Source organism: Kogia breviceps, chromosome 5 (genome assembly GCF_026419965.1).
Source record: "Kogia breviceps isolate mKogBre1 chromosome 5, mKogBre1 haplotype 1, whole genome shotgun sequence".
In the NCBI taxonomy this organism is placed as follows: domain Eukaryota; kingdom Metazoa; phylum Chordata; class Mammalia; order Artiodactyla; family Physeteridae; genus Kogia; species Kogia breviceps.
In genome coordinates, this window is record NC_081314.1 from 45,139,530 (window position 1) to 45,152,251 (window position 12,722).

The following is a 12,722-nucleotide window of genomic DNA, read 5'->3' on the forward strand; positions in this document are numbered from 1 at the left end:
ATCAGTGCTATGGTTTCCACAGCAACTACAGCTCTGTCTCACTTGACTCCTCACTTTGTGCTTTATTCAGCCTGTGGTAGTAAATTCAGGCCCATGGTGAGTACAAGTAGGTGAATATAGGCACACACACACCTGTGTATAGATAAGGTCTCTTCTGTAAGACCTAGGTTTTCATCACATCATGATATACTTAACCTTTACGCTTGGAATCAACAGAGCCTTTTGCAAGGCCTTTCAATTCCCAGGCATTGTAGTAAAATACTTTTATAATGAGAATTATGACCTCTCGCACATTTTTTAAAGAGTTAAATGATCACATGTTCAAATAACCCAAATCTGCTAAGTTTACAACTAAGAGACTTGTCACTGATTCAGGAAAGGAGTCTTCTCTTGAGCCCACTGCTAATTCCAGAAATGAGATTGATAGAATAAGGGGATATTTCAGCTCAATTTTCCTTGAAACCAGGTATCTGGGGTTAACGCAACAGCACTTCAGTCCCATCCAACTGAGCTGCTCAATTGCTTTGAGATTCTTGATAGCTTGGTTGATTGGGCTAACTGTATCTACCACAGCAGGCCCCAGTGCTTGACTGATTGCTGTGTAGTGCAATTAACAGGCCACCAAGTTATTTAGAAGACTTGTCCCCACCGTGAAAGACAAGCTCCATCCCCCAAATTCTAGAGTTTCTTGCTCCATAGTTTTCGTGGCAAGAATTCCTCCTAAAGGAAACCACTGTTTGCACCTTTGGTGTTCATTTATGAATACATCCAACAAATATTTGTAGAGTGCCTACCATATGCAAGGGGCTGCGCTGAGCACTATAGGCCCTATGCTGACCCTGTCTTAAGTGCCTTGAATGGGGGTCTGTAAAGGACCCACAGCAAAGTGAATAGTGTTAAACGTTCTCACTCTTAGGTCGTTCTCAGCTACCAAACCCCTAATATGACTTTAGCATAGCCACTGCCATGTTTTCCTCTTCCATTACAGGCTTTCATTTACCTCCCCAGGTACTGCCCTATGTTTTTTTTTTTTTTTTGGCCGTGTTGGGTCTTTGCTGCCGTGTGCAGGTTTTCTCTAGATGCGGTGAGCGGGGTCTACTCTTCATTGTGGTGCGCAGGCTTCTCGTTGCAGTGGCTTCTCTTGTTGAGGAGCACGGGCTTCAGTAGTTGTGGCATGTGGGCTCAACAGTTGTGGCTCGGAGGCTCAGTAGTTGTGGCACACAGGCTTAGTTGCTCTGCAGTGTGTGGGATCTTCCCAGACCAGGGCTCGAACCCATGTCCCTTGCATTGGCAGGTGGATCCTTAACCACTGCGCCACCAGGGAAGTCCCCCTGCCCTACTACTGATCCTTCCTCCAGAGTCCCCACTCTTGCTTATTCTCCGTGTCCTTTCCTCTTACCAAATAAATCACAACTTGATCCCCACTTTCATCTCAACCCTACCTCCCAGCTTCTCACACCCAGCTGCTCCATCCCTCATCCAGTTTCCTTTTTTTCTTCCTTCATTCCTCTTCTCACTGAGGATTTTGAAGTCTTCAAGAGACAGGGAGATCCAAGGCACTATGTGGCTTTTGTCTCAATAGTTCAGGGCCTGATAGGGTTCAAGGAGTTAGTTTGGGACTCAAGAGTTGAGCCTCCTTGGCTACATCCTGGTTAAATAAGCACTCTGGTATTTGTATGAGGATCTAGCCACTATTCATCTCACTGCTTTTTTGGTAAATGTCTCCATGTCCCATACAATTCATTACCTTCTTTATCTTCCCCCCAAACCAGCCTGAACTTACAAAGAAAAGACACCATCTATAAGTTCACCCGAACCAGAATCCTAGAAATGATCGAAGGCCCTCCCTGCTCACTAACCCTTCCTTATCCCCTCTGTCACCAAGCCCTATGGGTTTATCTTCCTGTCACTGCCTTATTTAGGTACTTATCGCCTCTGGCCTGAATTATTGCCCTACCCCCTCACTGATTAGTCTAATCTACCACCACCCATCACCACACACCATACTGGTGCCCCCACCTCCATCCATCAAATTCATCCCTCCAGAAGCAACCATGGAATTTTTTCCAAAATATATGTCACTTCTTGGCCTGAATCCCCACAGCTTTCAGAATAACATTCAAACTCCTTGGTTTATGACACATGGTTCATGATCAGATCTTGCTTCCATTAGTAGCTTCCTTTCCCAGCAACCTACCATCCACCCATGCACTCTTTATTCCAACCATATAGAAAGAACAGTGTGTGGCTCCTGTAACTTCTGCTGATTCATACCTGTGCTATTTCACATGTACCGCCTCCTCCTGGAAAGCCCTTCTTCTCATCGTAGGGGAGGAAAAATTAACTTTCCCTCTGTCCTTCTAACTTCTCAGCTGTAACAAAAGGCAGACTAATAAAAGCAAACAAGTTTATTAACATGTATACATGAGAGCTGCCCAGGGAAAAATAAGTAACTCTCAGAGAGGTAGCTTTAGAATCCAGGCTTAAATACCACCTTAAGCTAAAAGAAAAGAAAATGGTGTGGAGGAGGCCAGTTATGGGGAGAAGACCATGAGCAGGAAGGTTTGTTATGTAGATTTACATTCTTTTAAATCTCCATTCATAAGAGTTTCTAGTGATTTAGAGTCATCTTCCTCTCCCTGGTAGGGAAAGGAAAAGAAAGAGAGAGAGACTCTAATAAATGGAGATTTCCTTTATACATATAAATTTCCCTTATAAAAGGGTAAATTCTACTCTGTTTTCAAAGCTTTTCCTCTGTCTGCTGTTTCTCAAAATAATCAGCTCAAAATAACTCTGCCAAAGGGGCACACTTTGGGGTGGCATACTTTACCACCCTTCACCATGAATAGTCAAATTAACTCTCATTGATCTTCCTGATCCTTCAGACTCCATTTACTGTGTGTTGTACACTGTGCTAAGAGCAGTATATGTGTTCCTTGAACCATAACTCCAATTTAGATGTCCTTCATTTGCGCTCCTAAGCATTCTATGAATACCTGTATTAGAGCATCAATCATAGATAACATTCATTTTGTCAGCCTCATTCATTTATTCAACCAATATTTATTTACCATATGTCATACGATAGTGGGCAACTTAGGCAAGTTTTCTACTCTCCAGTTCTTACAGTCTAGGAAGGAAGAAAGACACCTGAGAAATAACGATAAAGTGGGTGAGTGTCATAGGAGGGAAAGTGGAAGGTTCTGCAGGTTATGGGTCTCTTAACACCAGCCAGAAGGTCAGAAAAGGCTTCTCTAGGGAGCCTTCCTTCAGCTGAGGCTGAGGCATGTTCTAGGAAAAGAGTCAGCCTATGGAAGACCTAAGAATGAGAGAGCACATGCATTTGTAGTGAAAGGAGTTCACTACAAATGGAGACAGTCTGGCAAGACACCAAGTTGGAGAGGCGGTAGAGGCTTGGGCGAGTGGAGGGCTGTGGAAGCCTTTTTAAGGAATTTAGGTTCTTATCCCCCAAATAATGGGAAGGCCATTGATCAGAATACGATAAGAAGGGAGTGACATGATCAGACTTGCCTTTTAGAATGATCGCTGTGGCAGCCCATGAGAATGGAGTGGTTGGGGAGATCAGGAAGGGGTTAAATGCAGGGACCCGAATTAGGACACTGTTACTAATCCAAATGAGAGATGATAGTAGATGAAACTAGATAGTACCAGTAGAGGTGAAGAAATGTGGACAAATTTTAAAGCTGCTTGGGAGGTAGAATTGACAGGATTCATTGACTTATTAGAAAAAAAGACATGAGGGAGAGGGAGTCAGGGATAATCCCAAATTTCTGGATTTAGAGGATCGTAGGTATCATTCCGATAATTGGGAATGTTTGGATGGAGAGGCAATTTTAAGAGAAAGAAAAAAGCTCAGTTTGGGACACATAGATTTTGAGGGAAACAAACAAGTAAAGTTGTCCAGTGGACATTTGAATATGCATGGACCTAAAGTTCAGAGAAGAAGATGAAGACCAGTCTGGAAATAGATATCTGAAAGTCACTAGCATATATGTTGTAGTTAATTAAGGCCAAGAGGATGAATATGATGCCATTAGACAGTAGGTCTAAAGAGGCAAGAGCCGTACATTATTTACCTCTGTATCACCAGGGTCTAAGCTCATGCCTGAACCAGAGTAGGTGCTTTGATCATTTTATTGAATGAATGAATGAGTCAATGAATGAATGTGAGTGAATAACTGAATGAACAGTGTGAAATACAACCAAGTTTAATTCAAAAAACTGTCTGAATATAAAATATTGAAAGATTAAAATTATTATGGTATTAATATGCACCAACCAAGTTTTTAGAACAACAGTACTGGAATGGATAATCTAGGGAAAAAAGTTGCATAGAATAATAACTACTCTGAAGACAAATCAAATGTATTTCATTTGAACAAATTAAAGCACAGTTACAGTCCAAAAATTACCAAAGCAGATTGCAAATGCTATTTTATTATCATTATTTATACATGTCTGTGATGGTGCAATTAAAATTTGATAATCATATTTGTCTATGCATAATGATTAGCAAGAGACAGAGATTAAAGGGATAGTTAAAGAGAAGCAAGTGAGCAACCTTTAAACCTCACCTTTGGCGTCACACAAACCTCCTTTCAGCAGTGGCCTGTCATGGTGCCTTGCTTTCCATTTTCTGCTTGCTCCACTCACAGATCTTAAATGTGAAGATATAGCAAAACTCCTCTTGTGTATTATAGTGGTAATTTTCTAATTATTTTCAAAGGGAACTCTTTGAATCCTTTTGTTCTTTCATTGAACATAACATTTAAATATAGGAACACAGTCTCTGGAACCAAACCCTGTCTACCAGCAAGGGAAACGGATGTTGGCTCCACTACTGAAAGACTCTGTCCCCACTACTTTGTAAGCATGTCTCTTTTTTTTCTGTTGATTCTTTCATTTCATCAGAAAGCCTAGGAAGTACAACTGAGAGATTTTTATTTTTGATTTCTGTTTCATAATCCCAGTCATTAGTACAAGGCCAAAAGATAAATCTCAAGTGAGTCATTATCAAGTGCATACACAGTAGAGGAAAACATCCCTGCCAAAGGCAGACATGGGTGCACATTTCAATGCACCTGTTCAGTATGTGGAGGAGCTCAGAGAAGGTTGTTCAACCTGTCTGGGCCTCAGTGATCTCATCTGTAAAGTGAGGGATTGGATTTGGTTGCTCCTAAGACCCCCTACTAGCTCTATAATTTTATTATACCCTCAGGAACATTTTATTATATTAAACTATGTAGACTTTATTAAATTTGACTTTGCTTCATCATTTTATTATATCTGTTCTCTATTAAATACCATTTTATGATAAACTGACTATGTCTCCATGGCTGGTGGAAACTATAGGGCTAGAGACATAGGATGAGCATGAGAGTATGATAACATTAACCATAGTGCTTCCATTCTTTGGGTGTTTACATGGGCCAGGCATTGGCCTAGGCATTTGCTCTACCTCGTTTAATCTTCACAGCAATCCCATATAGTAAGCATTAATATCCCCTTTTTATAGAAGATGAAACTTAGGCTTGTATGTATTGATAACTTGGCAGCTAGAAAGTGGTACAGCTCCATTACAACCCCAGGTCTGCCTGCGTCCAGAGCCTCTGCTCTTAACCACTCCAATCAAAACTCACATCTGATGGTGCCTTAGGCTAAAGGTCAGGGCATTGCAGAATCCTGAAAATTTTCCTAAAAGTCGTAACTGGGAAATAAATCAGTGTTGACTTGAAATAATGCATGAGCTTAAGAGGGCTTACCTACTTGTAGTAATGAAAAGGGAATTATAAAAAAATCATTTCCTAGCTAAACAGAAATCCCCAGAGCATCATGTAGTGCCACTGGTCAGTGTTCTTGAATCCTTGGTTCATCACCAGTTTTCAGAGGCACTAGAGGAGCTGAAGAAATCCCCTGATTTCTTTTTCATTTTATCACATGCTCCACAGGCAAAGTGAAAGCTTTCCTCAGTTCTCACTTTGTGAGTAAATTCTGACTAAACCAAAGTAATTTGTTAATTCAGTCATAATATTTCTTATATCCCAAGAAAGTATAATAATCTAAATAATAATGGGATTTCACTTAATGCCTGTTCCTTTTACTTTCTTACATAAATTAAGACCCTCTGTCCATCTTTTCTCCATGAAAGTACATAAAGCCAAACCTAATCTTCTCCTGACAGAACACATCCATAAAAATGAGCTTTGAAGTCTGCAGATCGCTAAAAGGAGTGTTCTGCCTGGAACGGACACAGTTTATAATAGTTGTGAACGTTTAACTTTCCAAAGTGTCCACAAGATTTGATAGCTTTATCCAGCTCTAAAAAAAACATACCCTTCTCTGGCCCTCATTTATCTAGAGATCAGCTCAGTTTATTAGCAAATATTTGTGCTCTGCTATATGCCAGGCACTGTTCTAGGCTTTGGGGAAACAAAAATTGGTTAAGACATGGTCCATGGTGAAGGGAATCCTAGTCTGTTTAGTAAACAAGCAAAGCAATGAATTACTACATTCATTTTACAAACACATAAGCTATACAAAAAGGAAAGTTCCGTTCCTACAGGTGGCCTGAGTCCTGGGGGAGGGGCGGCCCCGGCCTCTAGGCATCTTGCTGCTGAATGAAGGGTTGGGGATGGCTTTCATGCCATCCTGCGGGCAGATGAGATGCCCCTGCACACCACCAGGCCCAGCTGCCGGGTGACCTCTGTGAGTTTGTACTGGTCGTCAGGTCTCTCATGTACTCGATGGTGCCGTCCAGCACGAGGCTGAGCAGCGGGGTCAAACCCTTTCAGGACTCCACTGGCTTCTCGGCCTCCCTAGAACTTCACTAGGATCGTCTTGTCAATGTATTTGGACAGGTCCAAGATGCTCTCCTTTTTCTTCTCTTTGTCCACCATCTTGCCCGGCCGCGTCGAGGCCTATCTAGGTTTATATCAGAGGTTGAAAACAGGTAAGCTGAGGACATTTGACCCACGTGGCATTTTTGTTTTTAATCAAGAAATTCCAAATAGAAATATGAGTTTTGGGGTTGTCTGGAAGAGTCGACAAATGTGAAAGAATGGCACTTTGGACTAACTTTCCTGTATGGCTGCTGTTAACCAGAATTAAGAAGCCCTGCTCCCTTTAGAAGGGACACATACTCCCTCAGGCCAGCCTGCTTCACATACTTGGGTTATCTGCTTGGCTGCTGGAGGAAGGAAGCCCGTGACCTTGATCTTTACCAAATAATCACAAACAAGGTGGTTTGCTGAGTACCAGTGATCACTCGCACAGTACTTATAATCTGTGCTTTGATACTTCTTTGTAATCTAAAGATAAGATTCTAAATTAAATTATTTTAATAAATACAAAACCCAGCATCGTTAGTAATGCTGCAGGAGACCCTCAGCAGCCAGGAATGATCTGGAGGTTTCTTTGACTAAAAGATAAAAGTTCTAAATATATAAAACTATCTACAGTGAACTGGACCAGATTACTCTATAAAAGAGTAGTTCCTGAATTGATTTTGTTCAAAATGGCAGCATACATGTTTATAATGTTTTTGAGATCTTTTCAGCAAATAACCTATAAGTGTCGTACATGGGTAAGGAAAAATATATTTGCTGTTAAGCAGAGAACATCTGTAAAGTAATTGCCCATGTAGTCATAACCTAATTTGAAATGTGTGGGGCAGAGCTCTCTATATCTGAGAGAGCCAGTCACTGAGAGCAAGAAGCTAAGCTGAATTCTACAAAGAAAAAAAACGCACTCTGAAAATAAGTTGCCCAGATTCCTCCTAGCAGGTGAATTTAGAACCTGATGTTAGTTTCTGATTGAAATTTTCAGAAAATGAGTACAGCATTTGAAACTGAAAGTGCAATTGCATTCCTGCACTTAATTTTCCAAGGTTCAACCACATGAATTTAATTATACATGGTTTATACATTTTAAAAGTTTAAAAATATTTTTTCCAGTTCAGTGAAAGGATTATTTTCTAAACCAAAGTATAACAAGAGTTTGTGATGATCTCTTGAAACAAGTAGACTTATTAAGTAGGCTTGTTAAAGCCAGTCAATGATACAATTTTTCTTGCATTTCCATTTATCAGTATAAGAATGACAATCTTTCTTAAACAATTGTCAGTATAATTGACAAACTACATGCATTTATTCTTCATCTGTTTGCCATTCTCTGAGTGCTGAGGTGTAAAGGAGAAGGCGTTTGTTTGGGACCTTGAGTTGAATTCATACCTCTGATCTTAATTCAGCCAATGATTAAAAGCCAGTGTAGTACCTTTCTGCCTGGACTGGAGGGAAAGGAGGATCATCCATAAAGAATCAAATGATTTAAGAATTTGAGCTACAGTATCAAATAAAGTTCCAGGGTGCTTATAGTTTGAATGACTAAAAACCTTATTCCATTAACCATTTGCATTGAAGGAAATTGGTTTTCAAAATCTTCTTCTATAAATGTTCTCTTTCCGTAATCATTTCCCCCTGATTAACCTAAGAACACATGGCAGAGGAAAAATCACGTCAAAACTTGGCAGTAAGTTACATTTGCCATTAGCTTGGGATGGATTTCACCCAAGATTTGTAGCTGACCTACCATAGAGATATGGGTAAATTATGTCACAAAAGAACTGCAGGATTGAACTAGAGGTCCCACAGCAGGACCTTTCACAATATTTTACAAAAATTGGATCCTCAAGCAATCTTGCTACTGGAGCCAACCCCTGGCACATCTCTGCTTTTGTGTTCCTAGCATTTCTGAGGCACCAGTGTCCCCCAATATAATGCACTTCATTCATACCAGCATGCTTTTGAATGGCAGCCACTTACACAGTCAGGGTTTTATTCCTTTTTTTTTTTTTTTTTTTTTTGGCTGAGTTGGGTCTTGATTGCTGCATGTGGGCTTTCTCTAGTTGTGGCGAGCAGGAGCTACTCTTCTTTGAGGTGCGCGGGCTTCTCATTGCGGTGGCTTCTCTTTGTTGCGGAGCACGGGCTGTAGAAGCATGGGCTTCAGTAGTTGTGACACGTGGGCTCAGTAGTTGTGGCTCGCGGGCTCTGGGGCGCAGGCTCAGTAGTTGTGGCGCACGGGCTTTGTCGCTCTGTGGCATGTGGGCCCTTCCCGAACCAGGGCTCAAACCTGTGTCCCCTGCATTGGCAGGGGACATTCCCTCTGTGCCACCAGGGAAGCCCGAGCGTTTTATTCTTAAGAAAGAAAGAACACAGGAATTCAGAGAACTTGAGTTCTTTCTTGTGAGTTGACCTATATTTGGACAAAAGCCATTCTACTCAGTCTAAATCCAAGCAAATTGTCATTCTCCAAACATACTCTTGCAGCTCTTGCCTGTGTTTTTCTCATGTTCTAAAGTATCCATCCCATGTTTCTCACTTCTTAAGCTCCCACTCATCCCTACAAGTACAGCCTAGCTTCACCTCCTCTGGGAAGTCCTCCATGATGCCCTCTCCCAAGGCCTTCTTTGTCTGCATCAAATAACATTAAATACAATGTAAGGTAATTATTGTTTTATCTGCCTATCTGTGTGCTATACAGTGGGTACAGGTGACATGTCTTTCCTATATATTTAGTGCCAAAGGTTGACCTGGGGCTCAGAAAACATGTTGAATGAATAATTGAATGAATGAATATACCCATACTAAAATCTCACTAGAATGTTATTTCATTAGAATAAAGACTGTCCTGTTTGTTGCCAGTCAGTATATTGATTCCTATGATTTCCAGACACCTCCTTTTTAAATCAGGAAAGTGGAAAAGCAAGTTCCCTGCCACCTAGCAGTAGCTTAATAAATATTTCTTGAATGAATGAACATTTTTTAAAGAGAAGCTATTTTTTGTATTAGGCAATTCTGTTGGAAATTAAAATGAGAATTTGCTTTACAGAAAATAATCTTTCTTCAACAACATTTTAAAAATTTGAATCCTGTTCTTGAGACTAAAATGATCAATGGCACAAGTACAGATAGGGCTTAGCAGCAATACAATTGTAACAGGATAATATCATTAAAAATTAATTTTGTGCCTTTCTTTTCCCAACCTTCTTTTATTTGACCACATTGCCTCAAAGAGAGCAGGATGATTAGGTTGAGAATAAAAGAAAAGAATGGTTACATGTTCAGCTTTGCAGCTCTGAAGCAGGATTTTGCGAATCAAAGGGACATCTTGAGAGAGCCCAGAGATCATGACATAGAAACAGAAAGAGATTAGATGAAGGGCCAAGCCACCAGCCCCCATGATGACAGCATTTAGGGGCAGGGAATGGAAGAGAAAAGGACCTGGCCTGGGGTACCTGTCAAGTACCACAGGGAAGAGGCTTGGTGGAGGTGAAGATAGGCAACAGCAGAAGATTCCCCAGCACTGCTGGAGTTACTAGTCACCACTCGAAAAAACACTGCACAAGGCATAGGCAGAAGAGCTACTTTGCTAATCCTTCTATCAATAGGTGTCCTCATGTCACCTGTGGATTTTCCAACCTAAGAACATTTACTTGTATCTCAAGTCTTTTCTGAATTCCATCCATACCGCCCCATGTAAATAATCCCCATTTTTTATTGTCTAGGATACCTGTAAGCCTCCTACCAGTCCCTTAATAGGGTGAATGAGAATCCTTGGCCTCCAGTGATGCTGGAGAATAGAGTGGCACGGAAGAGAGGGGCCCAGCGCAGGTACTTGGGGGCCACTGGACAGTGATTAGATAATTACCTTTATTACACATTTTTTTTTTTTTTTTGCTGTATGCAGGCCTCTCACTGTTGTGGCCTCTGCCGTTGCGGAGCACAGGCTCCGTACGCGCAGTCTCAGCGGCCATGGCTCACGGGCCCAGCCTCTCCACGTTATGTGGGATCTTCCCCGACTGGGGCACGAACCCGCGTCCCCTGCATCGGCAGGCGGACTCTCAACCACTGTGCCACCAGGGAAGCCCACATATTTTAAATAGAAGTTGAAAATTTCTTCAAACTCTGTATCAATAATAGATAAGATTAGCATCTTACTTTAGAGTCTAATAAATCTGATCAGAACACATACAAAGTTCAGATCTTTATCCTGAGTACTGAACATGACGAGCACACATTCCAGAGAATGTGGACAGATGATCATACGAGGATTGTCCCAGGTACTGGACACATGCAGCCCGAAGAAGACAAGACTTGGATGAAGGCTTTTTTGTGGGTAAGGAAAACTGGAGTTCATTAGTATGCTCCCCTGAACAATGGCACTAGCAGTCAGAGTGGTCCAAAGATGTTTCAAGAACAGTTGGTTGACCAGTTGGTTAGAATGATTCCATGGGACTTCTGAAGGGTGAGTGGAATAATTAGCAGCTGGGGTGACTTTTGACTCTGAGAATCTATAAGTCTGTAAAATAAAGATTAAAAAGTCTTATTAAATCAACCAATAAACATTTATTGATCACTCACTATATGTCAGGCATTTTGTTCTAAACACTGGAGATGTAATGGGGCAAAATGAAATGCAGCTTATGGTTTAGGGGAGAGAAGCCAGACATTGATCAAATAATTAAACAGATATAAATTTCAGTGGTGACAAGTGTTACAAATAAGAAATCCATGGTGCTATGAAAGCTTTCATGAGGGCAAGAAGGTGAGAATGGCTCCCTGAGAATATGACTCTTGATTAGAGATCAAGGATGTGTAGGAGCTTATGCAGGAGAGGAGGGAAGGGCAGAGCCACCAAGGTCATTGGAAAGAGCAGCCCTGTCTTTCCATTTCCTGGTGGAAAGCAATATGCCTCACTGAGAGACAATATGGCCTAATCATTAAAAGATAGACTTGAATTCCATATCTTTCACTTATGAGTTGTGTGTCCTTGGACAAGTTATTCAGGCTTTCTGCACCTAAAGGTTCTTACCTGTCAAATTAGGAAAATATCTATCTCACAGCGTTGTTGGCTAAGCTAAATTAAATAATGAATGAAAAATGCTTAACCCAAGCCTAATACATAGTGTTTATTAAAATTTGTCTATAATCCATAAATAGACATGATGTGACAATGACAATTTATTCATTGAAGGCAAAACATAAGCCTTTTCAACTGCAAACTTGTAGATTCTGAGACACTAAGTATCCCAGCATTAAGCCTGGGAGCACCAAACCATTAAAGGTAGAGAGTGTGAACCATGGTCCACAGACTTGTTATGAAAGAAATCTCACAATTCTTCCTTTTTCTTCGAATCTGATTAAATCTTATTCTTTACCCAGGTCAAGAAATTTTTTTGCTAGATCAAAGAATTCAATCTCAGTTGTGATTGGATTCCTTCCCCCTCCCTAATCTTCAGTCTGTCAAGGTTACTAGTGATTAATTCATTGACAGAGATAGCTTCACCATTGAAGGCAGGCACCTCAACTGACCAAGGTCTCTGTCCATTTCCTCATCTGGGCACTCACTCCTCTCTGGTGGTGGTGGTAGTGGTGCTTCTTCCTTTTCTTCTCCTCATGCCTCATGAGGGAGGGGTTGTGCACAAAAGGATGATTATTCTTTTTTTTTTCTTTTGTTTTTATTTTATTTTATTTTTTTTAACATCTTTATTGGAGTATAATTGTTTTACAATAGTGTGTTAGTTTTCCCTCTACAACAAACTAAATCAGTTATACATACACACATGCTCCCACATCTCCTCCCTCAAGGATGATTATTCTTACACCTCTTTTCTCCCATTCCCTCCATTTTCTGCCAGTGCCTCC

General features: G+C 40.9%; 1 protein-coding gene and 1 pseudogene across 3 annotated transcripts in view; one reads left to right on the forward strand and one right to left on the reverse strand.

The window, feature by feature from the left end:
- SCHIP1 (schwannomin interacting protein 1) overlaps positions 1-12,722 on the forward strand; it is a 799,100-nt gene that overhangs the window by 613,794 nt on the left and 172,584 nt on the right. The gene's annotated exons all lie outside the window — the stretch shown is intronic.
- On the reverse strand, positions 6,620-6,917 carry LOC131757488 (U6 snRNA-associated Sm-like protein LSm7 pseudogene; annotated as a pseudogene).